This window comes from Dermacentor albipictus, chromosome 1, assembly GCF_038994185.2.
Source record: "Dermacentor albipictus isolate Rhodes 1998 colony chromosome 1, USDA_Dalb.pri_finalv2, whole genome shotgun sequence".
Lineage (NCBI taxonomy): Eukaryota > Metazoa > Arthropoda > Arachnida > Ixodida > Ixodidae > Dermacentor > Dermacentor albipictus.
In genome coordinates, this window is record NC_091821.1 from 494,273,537 (window position 1) to 494,291,516 (window position 17,980).

At 41.8% G+C, this 17,980-nt stretch overlaps 1 long non-coding RNA gene across 1 annotated transcript; it reads left to right on the top strand.

Annotated features, from left to right (window-relative positions):
• The first annotated feature begins 12,727 nt into the window (after positions 1-12,727).
• On the top strand, positions 12,728-14,180 carry LOC139059867 (uncharacterized). The gene is made up of 2 exons (XR_011514428.1): positions 12,728-12,808; positions 14,011-14,180. It is a non-coding gene; the product is annotated as an uncharacterized lncRNA (long non-coding RNA).
• The last annotated feature ends 3,800 nt before the right edge of the window (positions 14,181-17,980 follow it).

The window sequence follows — 17,980 nt, forward strand, 5'->3', positions numbered from 1 at the left end:
AATACCTGTCTTTTTATACTTCCAGCATGAATTAATAAGTTTCTTTTGCCTTCACATGCAGGAAGGCTTATAGGAATAAATAGTGACTGTTGAATGCCCAGGAAAAGCCTTGAAGCCATTCTACTTGTACAGTAATAAAGTACATGTGTACTTGAACTTGATAGTTCAGAAACGAAAGGCAAAGTAACAGGCAAAATGCTCGGGGCAGCAGTCGTATAAATGGTAGATGAACACAGCTAATTGTGCTGTCCAGTTTCATTCAGTTTGACCAAATGTTGCAAGAATTGCCTTCAATATGAATCGTTCAGTTTAGCCAGCTAAAGTCGAACTCGTACAAACTTTGGAATGTCTGCTGGGAATTTTAGCATAAATGGTATGTGTGCATCCTTCAGCAGCACCACAAGCCCAGTAAGGTTTTTGCGTTACTGTCCCCCCTCCCTTGGGGTTATTGCAGTGTCTACTTCACGTGCTTGAGGGTATAATGGAGAATGACTCCATTCTCCAATGAGAAGGCTATATAAATATGCAGGACAAGAGCTTGTAGGCCTGGTTATAAGCATGAATTAGATATGTATAGACCAAAGGCAATATGAATACAATATGTTAAATTGCATCCATATGTGGGAACTGCCCACATCAAAGGAAAGAAAGTGCAATACTTGCAACCTACCAACATAAACATCAGTCTAGAGAAGGATTCTGTAAGGATCCACTAAGTGGACTGTTTCAGCACACACTGATTAGGTAGAGCTATAAGCTGGTAGAGCAAGTGGCAATCATCACCATGGGCTCTCGTGCTCTATTCATTCAGCGTGTACTGGAATGGACAGTCCACTTAGTCAACACTTACAGACTAGCCCCCTAGGGCTGTGGAAGCACGCAGTATATTAAGCTTAAGTCTGGAGTGCTACCTTCTGCTTATGTGGCAAGTCCTCCTGTTTACCTGTTCCTTTCAACTGAGAGCTGAGCACTGCCTAGGTTAAGTCAGAAAAAGCAACCAGCGTCCATAGAATTCAAACTATTACTATTTGCCCTATATAAGGGGACAGTGAAGCCTAAAATGACACTTGACTTGGGCCATATTTTTCACGATATGCCCGAGAATATTGGGATTTCCCATCAATTTTACCCTTCCTACATCACATAGTGAACAACCTGAAAACTTAACACTGTTGCGCAGAGCGATGAAGGGTCAGGATTTGAGCGAGAAAACAACACATGACGCCTGAGCGCAAACTATGAACTGGTTTATTTTTCTGCAAGTGAAGCGTACATGAAGCCTACACGCATGCACAGGAGTCCTCTTCCCGGTCTACCTACACCCTCTATTGTCAGTGATTATGCTAATCTCTTTATTGCTGAGTGAAATAGACGGTGGGCTGACACATGAGCCCTGTGGGTCCACCTTGAGGTTGTATGCTTCCACGACTTGTCTTTTCCTTTGGTTCCTACTTTTCAGCAGAATCATTCCCTTGTGATAATCACCAGTTGATAGTTTGTGCTCAGGTGTCTATTGTTTTCTCGCTCAAGTCCTGTCCCTTCGTCACTCCGCACAACAGTGTTAAGTATGTTGAACCAACTAGCACACTGCACAATTTTCCTGATCTTGAAAACAATTGTAAACTAAAGTCCGTGAGAAATAAAGTGTTCTGTCATGACATACAGATTTATGCATGATCACTTTGCTATATAAAAATACAATTTTAGCCAATGTTAACGAAGAGCTTCACTTCTGGAGTTCACTTAAATAATGTCTGTGATGCATTGTGACAGTACGAGGTCCTGGAGATCCTACTGTGGAGATATGTCAACATTGAGCCTATTCCTGTTTAATGTATGGATAGATGCCTTCACGAAGAGTTGCAGAAACTGCACAATACAATGTTTTATATCACATGTAATAATTATGCTGTGATAAAGTGTACACGCTGAGCTTAATGTTTTAGAAAAGCTCAAGAAAAGGCTCCAGAATAGGTATGATGGATAGGCAACCTTTTATTTGGCTCTCTTCATAGTGAAATCTAGACGCATCACCTCAGCCACACTTAGTAAAATCTGTGGGCTCGTACTGCCCATGCCTTTACTGCACAAGTTGCCTTGGTGCTCCCAGTCTTGACAGGTAACACTTAAGCACACTCTCATGCACGTGTTTGTTCCAAAGCTACAGCTGCTAACTAAAGTAACTCCCACATGCGATTCTGTAACTCTGGACCTAACTGCAAAAACGCATGCAGTACTACGAGTTTGGCATGGAGTCCACATGACATGTGCACAACTTCAAATTTCGTATAGGCAACAGATAACTGGTAACCTGTTAAAGTAACAAAATGGATGCCAAGGAAAATTCACCCAAAGCCTTAGGCAGGAAAATGAGGTGTTGTGATGAGATAAATAGCAATCACATTTGATCGACTGACTAAAAGCTGGCAGGGGTATTGCATTTGACATGATTGAAATGAGCTGCAGCATGGCATGGTAACTGTGGCAGCCTTTACAATGCCGCGCTCTCTGAATTACACTTATGTGCATCCATATGCTGCAGCGACCAACTGTTTTTATTCAAGAAAGCCAGGTTTGTGGTTCAGCACACATCATACGCTGGCAAACTCACTGATGAGTCAACTCCCTGAGATCATCCCATGAGTCTGAGTGAGCCCAGCTGAGCAGTATTTTGGCGAGTTTGAGCCCGAGTGAGCTCGGCTGAGTAGCATATACTACTCATAAGAATATATATTCTTATGAGTTCAAGTGAGCAGCTAATTATAATTTTGGCGAGTCTAAATAGTGAGTTCCGATTATTTTGCCAACATATATATGGTCCGTGTACTTTCGAAATTCAGCTACGAGACTTGCGCATAGGTTGGAAATTAAGCTTCTCGCCAAGTGACTACTGCATAAATGATCATAGAGCTAGCGAAGAACGATACGCCTTAATGATGCAGCGTGCCGCGCGGGATCCATGTGTGCAGCGTGCCACACATGGGTGCGTGTTTGGGAAATTAGGGGGTTTCGACCCATCCACAGATAATTTACATAATACCTTTCTCCATAGTGTATTATTGCGATAGCAATTTTTGGACACCCTAAGCGAATTTTCGCCATCGCCCTGATGTTTGGTTTAAAGTCCAAGTGTGACAAAAATTATAGTGCTCCGTTGCATCCCACATGCTGGGGTTAATTGCGAATGAAAGGGTGCGATTGTGAGCCGAGAAGGATGGCAGCTTTATGCGCGCTGTCCACGTCCCGTGATCAAGTGCGCGCTAGGGTCAGAGAGCGCGCGACGTCTCTTGCCCGGCCGTGCCCGTGCATATGGCTGTCCGCGCGCAGCAGAGTGCATATACACGGCCCGCGCGTGCCACATTTTTTAAAAGTAATTTGCGGCCGGTGTAAAGGCGGCAAGCCGACGTGGCTGCTGGTTTCACGAGTGTCAATAGGAAGTAGCGATATCTAAGTTTCGGGCGAAACTTAGAGAACAGTGACTTCCTTAGAGGGGCCAAAATTTTGGGGCGCATGAGCGGCACCTATAGTAGAATGCAGTGTTCCATTGTAAAAAAAAAAATTGATGTAACAAAATAGAGTGCTGAGTGTTACGTCTTTGTTACATCAAGGTTCAACAAAAATTAAGCGCTGGAAATCAGCGCTGGACGCACATGCAACTCCTTACTCCACACTGAAAACATTTTTTTTAAATACTTTGTACATTTGTATAAATCCCTACCTGCGGATATTCCTCTGGCTTAGCCTAATTATGTGCTGCCTACTTAACTTACTGACGCAGCATACGTATCATTGCGAAATTTATAATTTTTTGCTTTTAGAAAAAGCATCGAGTTATTGAATTTTGCGAACAGAAAAAAAATTGCAACTTCCAATATAGCGCCCTTCCTAGGCTATTAAATAGCTACAATGTTCAAGGAACGTACTGTTTCCATGAGTGGTTTACTCATGATGTACTGCTCCTACACCTTGTAATAAAAAGCATATGCATCGACACATAGCAGCTGATATTCTTGCTTATTTTCTCGTCACAGAGGTAGGTGGGGCACATGAACCAATATGCTCACACAAATCAACGTGACCAACTACTGCGGAGACATGGCAACGAATTCTTTGTTTACCTTGTACACCACAAGTGCGAGGTTTGCGCATTAATTTGACTTCATGAAACCCTATTTATACTACAGGCTTTACGGCAATGCTTGCATGCAGTGCGGTGAAGCGCTCGACGAAACTGCACATATTATATGATTTGTTTGATATTAACTCGAGATGCAAACGTTTGTGCAGGCAGGCAAGCAATGTTTCCATTCACGCAGCGCACCAAAATAGCGAGGTATATGCATTGATCTGGTTTCATGACATCGTACTTTTGCCACTAGCTTTACAGCAGTGCTTGTGTATAGTGCTGCGAAGCACGACGGAACTGCACGTTATTATACGGTGTGCTTGAAATCCACTCGAGATGCAAACGTTTGTGCAGGCAGGAAACGAATGATTTAATTCACGTAGCACAACGCGAGAGCGCGCTCTATGCAGTCCTTTGATTGAATAAAACTCTATTTCTGCCACAGGCTTCACAGCAATGCTTGTGTAGAGGGCTGTGAAGCTCGACGCAGCTGTAACAACATCCCACAGTACACCCGATTTTTACCGAGTTTCTTTTAAAGGGCCCCTCACAGGCTACATAACAAATTTTGGTTATACACTGAAAGTTGTTACGTGCCCTCTAAGAAGTGTTCTACCGCAAGCATTTTTCAAATTGGTTCATTAAGAGCAGATAGAGAATGATTGAAGTGCCGCGAACGCATGATTTCAGGAGGCGAGCGTCGCCGCCTATATAAGCACTCTCTCGACATTCCCCGTTTCGCCTGTGTAAGCAAATTTCCTTCACTGCGTTCTCCCATACCGGAGCCGAGGGGTCGCGGCGGGTATACCCTGCCGTCTTCTTTTTTTCATCGTCACCGGCACACTTCCGGTGACGGTGTCGCGCGAGCTGTTGCGCTTGTCTCGTTTCCTGTAGCGGACGATAATGCGCGCTCTACACGAGAACACGTGATTAGCGGTATAAGTCAGTGCCCCAGCACTGAGGCAAACGCGAGAGGATAAAAGAGCATTCATGATCTCAATGCTGGAACACAGTAGACAATGACGTATACTTTCGTTCTCTGCGCGCGTGCAAACGTCGGGAAAAGGAGACGAAACGGAAATTCATCTCTCTTACTACAGTGCGAAGTAAAACAAAAGCACCCAGACATTCGGGTTGTATTTTTCATTATTTCTCTAAACTTTAATTAGTTCACTGCAGCAACAGATTCAACAAATAACTGATGCTGCCTTGAATCTAAGTCACGTGTCACTCTGAGTGCCATCACAGCACAGCCTGTGCTCCTATGCAGCAGCAAAGTTACGGGCATTCATCTGCTTGCTGCTGCGATAACATTATGACACTTTAACTCAGAGGTACGATTTTTGTTGCGTGAGATTATAGATAGCCAGTAGACTACTTGTCTAATGTTAAATGCTATGACCCACTGGCAATCCACGATGCACTCAACGAAAACGTTTTTATGCTGTGTGTGGCGTGACTCACCAGTGACCCACACGCAAGAATTCTCGCTCTTGTGTTGCCATCTGAGGTTTGAAATTGCAACTAATATATATTTTTATTGCATTGGACATGGGGTGGCATGTTTGTTTCGGAGAGTGGAGTGGCGGCGCATTTCTCAGTTGGGTTTCTTGCAAACTTTCGCAGCAGTCTTTGAAATACGTGCCATTGGAATAAGTACCTGCATTTTTCTTGCTACTCCCAAACTTTTCAGCGTGTCTAATAGATAGATCCTCATGCCCCTTACGGATGAAAAAAAAAAAAGCACAATGCAGAGGAAACAAATAAACTTAGTTTTGGGCCAGAAGAATGCACCAGCAACTTCGCGATCACCAGCGGATGAGTCAAGTGCTTCAGTGTCAGATGTTCAGCAGTGGACAGTGAAATCAGTGACAAAGATAGTGTTTACGAACCATCACAGACCTCAGCCAGCATGTCGAATGGAGAGTCAGACCTGACTGATGATTCTGAGGTGAATGATTCAGGATACAATGCTCTCATTTCTCTCAGCCCATCTCTAGAGAAATGGACACCGGCAACAACCACTTCGCCTAGTGTGACACCACACGTACTCTAGGCCGCCCACTATCATTCAGTTGCCATCTAGCCGTTATGCCCCATCTTTATGTTCACTGTTTATTACGGATGACATTTGGCAAATGATGGTCAATGAAACAAACAGGTTCACACAAGTGTTGAAGTCAACTACTCCTAAATCTAAATCACGCTTGAAAAATTGGACGGAAACCAATGCCAAAGAAATTAAAGCATTTATTCGAATACTGATTTGTATTGGTCTCCTCCGTCTTCCTACTCCCAAATCTAAATCAAAGTTGAAAAATTGGATGGAAACCAATCTCCAACAAACGAAAGCATTTGTTGGAATACCAATTTGTATTAATCTCGTCCATCTTCCTATCCGAGTCACTACTGGGCAAAAAGTAACCTGTATGGTGTTGAACTCATTCATCAAAATATGAGCCGTGACCGCCTTTTCCCTACTTTTGAGGTTCCGGCATTTTGCGGACAATTAACTGGTTGCAGAGTTGCAGGATCATGTCTTTAAGATCCATCCTCTGGTAGAGAAATTGAACCAAAATTTTTGCCACTGTGCTTGAGCCAGGAAAGGAGGTTGTGATAGATGAAACAATAGTGCCATGGCGTGGCAGACTTTCGTTCTTACAGAGTCAGGCTGTTCAAGGCATGTACCAAAGACGGTTACAGGCTAAAGGTTGATGTATATGCCGGAAAGTGTGACTGAACAATTGGCATCGGACATGCCGAAGATGTATGCTTGAAACTCCTGCAAAATTACAAGGAAGTTGTGTGCCCGCTGTCTGTAGACAACTTCTACATGAGCTTGCCGCTCACTTTTCGCCTTCTAAAGGAAGACACTTTCATTCGTGGCATAGTTTGCTCAGTGAGGAAAGGGCTGCCAAAAGATCTCACTGAAGTAAAGGTTGCAAATGGCAGTGTTACCGAACTTCAGTCCAAAAATGGAGTGAAGGCACTGAAGTGGATGGACAAGAGGCCTGTTCTGATACTCACATCTGTTGCCAAATATGAAGCAACTTTGGTGGACAGTGGGAAGAAAACAAGGGACAATGCACCAATTATGAAACATCAGGCCGGTCTCGATTACAATGCAGCAAAAAAGGGCGTCGACTATAGTGACCAAATGACGTTATACCACAACTGCCTTAGAAAAGGACTCAAGTGGTACAGAAAGGTAGCTGTTGAGTTGCTTGTTGGATGTGTCATCATAAATGCGTGGAACATTCGTGGCATGCTTGAAGGAAACTCTATGCCAATTATAAAATTTCAAGATGAACTGGCTCATTCACTGTTCGGCCCTCGTCAAGACAACATCGAAGAAACTCGTGGGAGAAGTGTCCACATGCTCAGAAAAACTGGCACATCGGCACACGACACTCAGTGGCTCTGCACTGGCTGCTATGCGGCCAACAGTACCAGCAGTAGCCCAAACACTATGGTGAGAGTGAGAAAAGTGACCACTTTCTGTGAATAACGCCCCGGCAAGCCATTCATCTGTTTGTTGTGCTTTAATTCTAAGCACAAGTAACCTGAGAAGCAAGCTAGCTTCAACTGTAAAATGAGTAGGATGAAAACTTCAAGACATGGCTAATGTTCATACTAAATTTTAGCCTTTCTCTAACTAATAAATATTTCTAACACAGGAACTGACTTCTTGTCTTTTTTAATGGCAAGCACTTTGTAGTTCAACATAGGTTTCTAGCATCTTGAATCCATTGAGGGGCTACAGAATGTATTAAAGAAAGCTAAAAATGCATAATGTTGTGCTGAATGTGATCAAGACACATGTACAAGAAACTATAGTCATTAGTTCGATGAGGACAGTAATGTGCTTTAGCAAGTTAGAACTTTGTTACCAACTTGCCCACATTCACATCTTAACAGATTTAACAATGTTTCCACTACGTGGAGAACCTTGATCTACAGTGCTTTTATCATACTGAAGAAGGTTGGTGTTCCTATTATAACACGTGTACTTAAGAAGCTCAATCTCTCAGGATTTCATGTTGTTTTACTTGACATAAGCTTACGAGGCTTACAGATTACGTGCTCGTATCTCAACGTAAACACTTACTTCCTTTTCAATGATTTTCATTTCTGTAAAAGCACAGTAAATTTCGTCAGACGAGAAGTGCAAATGTGTTTTTTATTCTTTTATACTTGGTGCTTGCTATTATACAACTTACTTATATCAACTTGCTTGTTTAGAAAACTCATAAAGAACACTCCCCCCACCTTCTTCTTTCTTCTTTTACTTTCCATTGACTCTGACTTTCATTACGCTAATAAACTTCAGAAGAGCTTGCTCTCAGGCTAGTTTGTACACACTGCTAAGAATGAAAAAATGGAGAGAAAACGGGACAAGAAAGAAAGGCCTACAGAATGCTGATTTGCGCGCGGCAATCTATATCAAGGACGGGGTGCTGGACCAGGGAAGCTAAGAAGCCGCCACAACAAACTATGGGAGCTAGGTGAATGGCCTCGATGTCCACACAGAAACATAAATATAGGAATGTTATAGAATGCTGTGTCATTCAACAACCCCGTGAATGTTGAAAAGCGGGACAGTGATTAGCTGAAAAGAGTTTCAGAGAGCTCCAGGGAGTGGGGAGGATGATACAGTAAGGGGGCTAGGGTGGTGACACGCATTAAGGGCATCAAGAATGAAGTGAAAAATTATGGGACATAGGGGGATTGTCTCATCACTGCTCGATCGCTCAACACCAGATAGCTGTGGCCAATTGCCTTAGCTGAGATTCACCTACCCTGTCATAGCATGTGCTGTGCTTGCTGCTTTGCAGTCTTTAGAATAGGCAGGTGTCAGGGAAGCATGCCCATAATGCCTGCAATTAAGTAATAGGCGACTTGCAAAATAGTGCCCGCTCTCTTCCATACACAGCCATGGCTGAACCACTCACTAGCAAATCTGGTAAGAAAATAACACCAGATAGCTGTGGCCAGTTGCCTTAGCTGAGATTCACCTACCCTGTCATAGCATGTGCTGTGCTTGCTGCTTTGCAGTCTTTAGAATAGGCAGGTATCAGGGAAGCATGCCCATAATGCCTGCAATTAAGTAATAGGCGACTTGCAAAATAGTGCCCGCTCTCTTCCATACACAGCCATGGCTGAACCACTCACTAGCAAATCTGGTAAGAAAATAACGCTGACCTTCACTGTTACTTGGGCTGCAACAAGTCTGGGCTGCAAACAAGAAGACACAAGACAGAGCGCTGTCATGTTTTTAGCACAGTTCACTTTCCTAAGTAATGTACCAACAAGGTCATAATATACATTATATAAATACATCAATTTGTAAACAAAATGTTATTTTTAATATAGTCATTTTTAAAAACAGCACAAGGATGATAGCATAATTTTAGGCGTAGTCTTAGCAATGAAAAACTTTTGTCAGAAGTTAAGCAAAGTTTTGGCAACGTAAAAATGTGCATCCTCATTGCTAAAGCATTCCTGTCCGGGGAGTGCTAGGAGTTTGCCTTGGTGTGATGTAAAACCCTCCACACATTTATATAGTGCTAGAGAGAGAGGTGATGGGGGAGTGGTAGTGGCCAGTGGAGAATCCTTCCCTGAAATGAATTTCTGGCTACATCACTGAATGTCTGCAATGCCTTGTAATAGCAATAGGTTTTGGATGGAAACACTATAGATGATACCAGTGAACCTATTGAGCCTATTCCTGTTTAGTGAGGTGATGTATGTTTTCCCAAAGAATTATAGAAACTGTACAATGGAATGTTTTGTACCACCTGTAATAACCATGCTGTAAGAAAACAGAAAGGCTGAGCTTAAATGTTGTAGGAAATCTCTTAAGAGGCTCAAGGATCGGTAAAGATGACTAACTTCTGTATTCTCCACTCAACCCTCCACCTGGATTCAAATGCACAGCAGCCCCACTCCTTGACACAGGCGGTTGCTTAGCTTTAATTAAACTTCATGTCAATTACTGTGAAACGAAACACAGTGTCGTCTTCAGTCAAGGGGTGGCACTGCGCTCATCTCAGTGGAATGAAGCTTCCAGTCATAGATGGTTTCAGAATACAGGGTAAGTGACCTCACATTTTACTCTCTTCGTCGTGAAATCTAGACACCAAAGCCTCGGTTTGAACAAGTAATGCTTTAAGCGCTCTCTCATGCATATGTTTGCTTTAAGGCAGAGTCAGCTTACTATTTCCTGCTTCTGCCACATGCAAATGACACAAAAATATCTCAATAAAATGATTGTGATTTAAGTGGTACACACTCTCTGCAATGTGATTAAATGTTTGTAATAAAAGAAGCACTACTCATGTGCTGGTCAGCATCAGCAGCATTATGTTCACCAAGATAGCTCTTTTGTCTCAATATATTCAATATTGTTGCAAATTTAAGAGGTTTTGCAGCTAACATGTAGCTGTCAACTTGTGTCTCATACATACAGCTTTAGTTGAGAGGAGCGCTATATTGCATGAGACAAAGGAGCATTTTTAGACTGCTTGTTTTATTTATGTGTGAAAAACAATTGTGAAGGTTTTAATAGGAAAGTAATACAGTAGGTGTTGGCAACGCGAACAAGCCATGCAAAGTGTATGCATTAGAAATGAACTATCCAGATAAGGACCCCCCACCCCACTGATATATGTCAATGCTATAATATCAAATGCTGTGACATTTAACACATATGGTGACTAAAAAAAAGGGATAACTAAAGCAAGAGCAGCATTAATAAAACAACAATATCAACTGCAAAATTTATACAATTTTTCTCAAAACTTTTATCTTCGCATAAACTGTGGCTTCACACACTGTGGGCACTTTTGCTAACAACCTTCACATTTCACTAGTGCTAATTCTAGCTTCCCTTTAGCTTCTAGCTTGATTCTAGCTTCCAGCTCAACTGCAATGTTTTGAACGTCAGGGCATGTGCAAGTGAAAATTAGTTTGTGATGGCCATGTGGATCTGTTTCTCTGCCTGAATAATAGGGAGAGGAGGGCAATATAATTGCCTTGAGAACTATTAAGCAGAAGCAGCATGGTGGATGAGGAGCAGTGGCCGGGATAAAACATTTCAGGAGTTCAATGTAGTAAGGATACAGGAGTCATATGATTAACTTCGCAAGAATATGAGGCCATTATAACACTAAGGGAAACAGACTGGCCCATCACACTGAATTTTCAAATATCGTAACTGGTCTAGAACACCTTGCACAGCTGCTGTAATTAGGAAAAAAAAAATGTAGCATTGTCTTAAAAAGACAGCTTTTTTGTTTGTTTACTCTGCTATGCCACTGTACACATTATTACTATTACTTTTTTTTTTCTTTTGGAACAGAAAGTCACCATATGCCTGGAGGTTTTAGATCACCTTCTTGGTGTGCTCCCGATATATGAACAGTTCGAAAACATTAACATTGTTGCTTGGTTTATTGCTCAAGTAGAGCGGCACGTAACGACTGACTACGGAACCAGGCGTGTGAATATGCACACCCTGTATCCAATCAACCCCTATATCAATCAATTTTGTACAATTAGACCTCCATATATTGAACTTTAATGTAACAAACCGTTTTACTTTGCAGAACTTATTTGGTGTGCATATAGAAATCTTCAATTTATTGAATTCTGTTTATCTGCAATTTCAATTTACGGAAACTATAAATTCTTCTAAAATTTAAATGAGGATATGTGTTGCATTTGAAGTGTAAATTCTATGGACGTACAAGCGCTTTCCGGGAGTAAAGCTTCACGATTTCCTTCCAAAGTTTATTCGACTTAAGGACAAAATTCTGCAGCAAAGTTATAAACGACCACAGGTGACAAGCAGCTGAATGCGAGGTATCTGGTACAGACCCACGGGGGAAAACTTAAAAACCACAATAGCACACATTCAGGCGAGTATGTAAACAGGCGAACTAAGCAGGGAACAAAAACAACACAGCACTGCTTTCATAGGTCCCGAATGATCAGAGTTTCGTCAGAGTTGGTGCAAGCACGCATCCGCAGATAAAACGGGCTCCCACCGTGCATTGACCAATACTTTGAGAGCTGACGCCTACACAATAACCGGGGTAGGTTACAGCACTTGTTTCTGCTCTGATCGTATAGTGTTCGAATGATGTCGCGACAACGCAAGTACTTGCAATAGGGGCGACGACCTTCCACAACTCCAGAACATCACAAAAGACCGTTTGCACATGTACTAACCAGCCAAACAAACTAACCACGGCAGCGAAGACCACTTAAATCGAACATACAACGCAGAAACACCTCGTAAAGGTTTCACCATAGAGAAAGGTTACACCTTGTTGCACAGACGCTCACAAGAAATTCAAGAAATGTCCAAAGCGCACTACCGCCGCCTTTTAAAAATCCAACGGGAGCCAAGCCAAATCAGTAATAAGTTGGCTATTTGGGTGAACGCAACGTACCCGTTGCGTTCACCGGGTACGCCCAACGCCGGCCAAAACAGAAACAAAAAGGCAGTGTCTGCTGTGCCCGGGGCACAGCAGACGAAAGGTGCCCGAAATGTCTACGTTCACCCATGACGTCACGTCCGCTATAACCCGTGATGTCACATCCGCTCATTTTCATGGCGTCTGTCTTACGGAGCCGGCTGCGCTGCGAAGCGGTTCGTATTCCGTGCCCACTTAGAGCGTGAGTAATTCATCTTTCCACGCTATATGCGTGTAATAAAGGATTGGGGCTGTGAGCTGTTTGATGCGTTACCATTAGGTACCTTGTGCGCATATTTTGCCTCATAGCCGCGTCAAATTGCCGCCGGCATGTGGAATGGGCCGTGACATCTTATATGGAGCTGCTCATGTGAGTGGTATTGCCTCCATCAGGATCGTCAGTGCGTGCACAGAACCATTCAGTAGTCTGATTCAGGGGAGGGTGCGCGTAAGAACGAGGACGTAAGAAAACACTGGCATGACGAGCTGTTCCGTCAGATCGCGTTACATCGCGCTTTTTTTCTAAGACCATCTCGCTCGAGCGAGAGGATCTTAGAACAGCATTACTACTGCTTTTTTACAGCTTTGCTGCGGCTCATTTAATCATAACCTGCATTCTTTTAATAATACAAATGGCATCGCTGCGCAGAAGAGCGTCTCTTGAAGTTTACAAACAAGAGCCAATGCCGCCGTGCCTGCTGCATGCATACACGCTTACCAACGCAGCTACGACGCTGCACTAGCTCTGCTACTGCGTGATACAGGGTCACTGTGATAAGAAAATTAAAAAGAACAAACGAAATTAATGCAGAAAATGTCAAACGCTGCCAAGCGTGATAAACGGACCTGCCTCGCTAGACGAGTTGAATAAATCGGCGTCCTGAAGTCAGCTTCGCCGCAGTAGACTAGTGTTACGCGGTGAAGCATGTCAGAACTGAAGAGTGACCGCTTTCACCGACATATATAATATGTGTTCCTTAATGGTGTACGCGTGCACCTGCCGTCTCCTATTACATTACGCGCGCCGAGGCGCCTAAGTGTACTGGCCGGCCTTCGGCGCTATTTCAGACGTGGCTGTGGTGCTTTGAACCGTTGGTTTGTCGACCTCGTAAGCCAGTTAATGTTTACACGGCCATTTTTTTCTGAACTGTTGATTTCTTCCATCTTTGTTGTGTGTGAAAAGGTGACAGATACACAATATACGGAGAACGCATGCACTTTCATATTTTCTCGCGCTCAAAGAAAGCCGGAGGAATAAGGTTTCTTCACTGTGCCATAGAAACTATATGTTTGCTCTCAAAGGTAATTCTGATTCATTGGATATGTTCCTGTGCTGTGTTTATTTTCTTGAGTGTGCTTTAGTTTTTGCGCGTTAATGTTTCAAACTCGTTTTTATTTTCACAGACTGAACATCCCACGTCTTGGTTTGACTCCCTGGTACAGGATACTTGCACTTAGCATGGAGTGATGAAGCAGAGCAGTGTACTTTTATTAAATGTGCAGATTTTAGCAGTATAACAGCCGTTCATTAAAAAAAAAACATGTGTGCTGAAAATAAAGTGTTCTTACCCACATTCCTCGTTGTCTATTTATTTATTTATTAATACTGTCAACCCTCATAGAGGGTCATAACAGAGAGGACTTACATTACATAAAGAGCACTGCAATTACATAAATCAAATATGGACAATGTCAGTGTACGTAAAGTTGCTTAACACTTGTCAATTCACAGTGAATAAGATGTTCACTTGAATGCTGTTCAGCACACTTCTGACATTTATCAAAATACGTACAATGAATATCAAGTTGCACATATCACTTGGCACTTCAAAACTAAATCGAAAACTCCCATAAATATGCCTCAGCAGCATTTTTAAAGTCGGTGACATCTTTTAGGCTAACAATAGCGTTTGGCAATTGGTTCCACATTTCTATCGCATCCAGGAAAAATGAGTATCGATATGTATCACTGTTGGTACGGTCCGGCTTCATGACGTAGCCGTGGTTATTTCGCGGGTATCTTTTGCCTGGAGCATGTAGATATTTGAGCTTATCAATCTCAAGTTGATCCTGCATTATTTGATAAAGCACCTTCAGCCTATATTTTTTCCTACGTACCTCAAGAAGATAGAAGTTACAACGCTGTAACATAAGCGTGACCGATTCCTTCCTTCGGTATGTCGAACAAATAAAATGTGCCGCCAGACTCTGTATCCTTTCCAACTTCCTCTTAAGCGTCACTTGATGGGGACTTTAAACAACGGCTGAATATTCTAGTATCATCCTAATGAAGGCGGTGTATGCAATAAGTTTTACATTACGCGATACATGTTCCAGTTTTTTTTTCTCAGAAAATATAACTTTTGATAGGCAGTCATGCAGACGTTATCTATATATTGGTTCCATGTCAATTTTGCTTGTATTTCTGTATTCTCATCAGCAAAACCACTTATATGGGGAACTGATCATGATAAGTGCTCATGAGCATTTTAAAGAACAGCCTTGAACCCTACTCATGTACTGGTAAAATGTATAGATGCAGTGAAATTGAAACAGAAGGCAAAATAGCAAACATGATGCAGTATTTGTCAGACAATTATGTCAGCAATCTTTGCATAAAACAATTTACTTAGAGCATACTAGCACTACAAAGTACCCATCTTTCTTGTTAGGCATACATTACCACAAGCTCTTTAAATGTGGTCACAAGAGAGATGCTGGCTTTAATGAGGAACTATAGAGGTTAAAGGCAGCCATGAAAATGTATTAAGAAATAATGCAATGCATAGCATTTACTCAGTTCAGAGAGCTTCCAAAGTTGCCATAAGGCCTTGATAGCTGTGGATGAGGGAACAGTTGTAGTCCAATTGGAGTATGAGAAATGAACATTAAGATCGAAACAAGTAACAACTTGTAATGCAATTAAAAAATCTTGCTATACCTGTAAAAAGACATTGAAATAAAATTAGTGTGACAATTTCCTTTTACTTCATTTAGGTTCAACATACTTATTTTAGTAACACAAAAAAGCAGAGGTGTGAAGCACATAAGAAAGATACTAGTCTGTTTTTATATTCTGCCTTCTCTAAATTCAAAGTTCAGTAAAGTTATCTTAGAAAGCTACAGTAAAGCCATTGCATCTGCCTGTATGGTGTATAACAGCAGCAATCGCCAGCCTAACTGCTTGGGTTTACAGTGCCTTATTTGTATTGTATACCTTTTAAGTGCTGAGCTATAGGAAGATTGATTAAGGTGGCCAACATGCTGAACCAGTAGTTTACTGAGTAAAATACATGGAGAAGGGTGGAAAGATAGGACAGAGCACAGGGGATGTATTCCGTGTCCACCTAGTGGAAATGTCCATTTCATCCGCTGCTGAAGTTCTGATTGGCTGGGCTGGGGTATGCACGAGAAGGAGACATGCTTCCCCAGCTGATTCAGCAGAAGAGGATATGGAAATGTCCACAAGATGAATACTTACAAAGCTATTCAATAAAGTACTTCTGTAACCAACATGCCTGCTATGCCATCCTTGCTTTCAATGTCTGTCTTAGTAAAAGTGTGAAAGAACCAGGTTTGTGCATAAAAAGTTTTCCTGAGGGTGTGTGCCTTGAAGCCCGTAGTGGTAATCGCAGGAAACGGGGGTGGATCCAGAGTAGCACCAAAGGGCAAGCCTTCATCGAAACAAATAGGGAGGAAAGTGACTGCATGCTCAAACTTGTCAGCTCACAAGTTTGCCAAGATTAAGTGATGTCAGAAGCTGATGAAGCCTACATGGTTAATGTATAACCGCTAAGGCCAAAATTATTTAGATACTTTTTATGAGGACTACGTATTTACTGGAAATCACAAAATAATTATATTAGTGCAGAATACCTTCCACTAGGTGTGACGTCCTTGAAAGAACGAAAATGTTTGAGTTGTACTTGTGTGGTGCATTAAGGTACATCAAAAGAAAACTCAGCAATGGAAACAAAATGCAAAGAGTAGTATTCGAAATAAATTGCCACCTCTTGAGTGCTAGATGAATTCAAATAATAATAATAATAATAAGCAAATGAAGATCGGGCATACAAGATAGATGCTTCGGCTCCCACTTGAAAGCCTTGTTCGCAAAGATTGTGAACAAAGCTCCAGTTGAACCAGTTCTTATTTTTCATTTTTATGGTTAGCATCTAATTTTAAACTACTTACCATGCCTCTTTTGACCAAACCAGACAGGCTGCCGTCAAACTCTTCACTACTTCAATGCAAATAATTGGAGGTTGGCAAATACATTTTTCTAATAGGAATAGTAGGTAACGAATAGTCAAACACTGATGCATACAGTTACAGCAGGCATACTTATCTTGGAATTAAGCACCATGCTTATATTGTCTAGTAAAAAAACGACAGCTATCAAGGAAGATTAGGATTATTTTTAAGCAAAAGCAATTATACCTCATATACTTGAAGCAGATGTAGTGCTTCTCAAGAATCACGTCCAAACTGCACACACTAAAACATTAAGCTGGGATATTCAAAAACACAAGTACATGTTTTGCTCGCCAAGTGACTTTTAATGTGCTCAATTACGTAAAGTGTGCTATTATATGATTAATGTAGTTTGCTAATGTAAAGAAAGAACAAGCCAAGATCTCTTGCTTCATATATATGCGCTGAATCAAGAAAGTAATTAAGGAAGAAGAACACCAGAAATAAACACAAATATTTGTGTGCTTTCTGGCATAAAATAATTCTCATGTAAGCCACATAACATGCTTTCCAAAGCATCCCCTACCTTAACTTACAGCTGCATCACATGAAGGCACTTTCTAAGAACACACATGCTTCATGATCATTCACTGTGTTAGTGACTCCCACTGAAGTAGACTGAGAACATATCTGGGCATTACATTCAATAGCTGATGTAAAGTGAAAAGACTGCTGCTTGTAGGTACGAATGAACCAAGTGAATAAGTAATATAAGTTCTCAAACTTCTAGTAGTAAGGGTGGCAGCACTTAAGAAGAACATATTGCAACTAAAAATTGCAACACATGATGAAATAGCTGAAATAGCTAGGGAGAGTTTAATAGACCAATAAACAGGAAACTGCAAATTCCCAACATTTCTGAATACTTTTCTTCACATGTACTCACCTCATAAGTATGACTTCCCTTAATGCTCGAACCTCTGCCTTAATTTCATAATTCACCATTCTCGCTGCTTCGCTCATGCTGATTGACATCTAGCACAAAGGTTGGCAAAAGTAGCTGAGCATGTGCATGTGTTGTGAGGCAAGCTGCCCACATCTGGTAGCCGCATGCCAATTTCTCAGAGTAGATGAAAGGGAAGCCTTGAGGGTAAACCATAGAGAAGACGGATACCTTGCT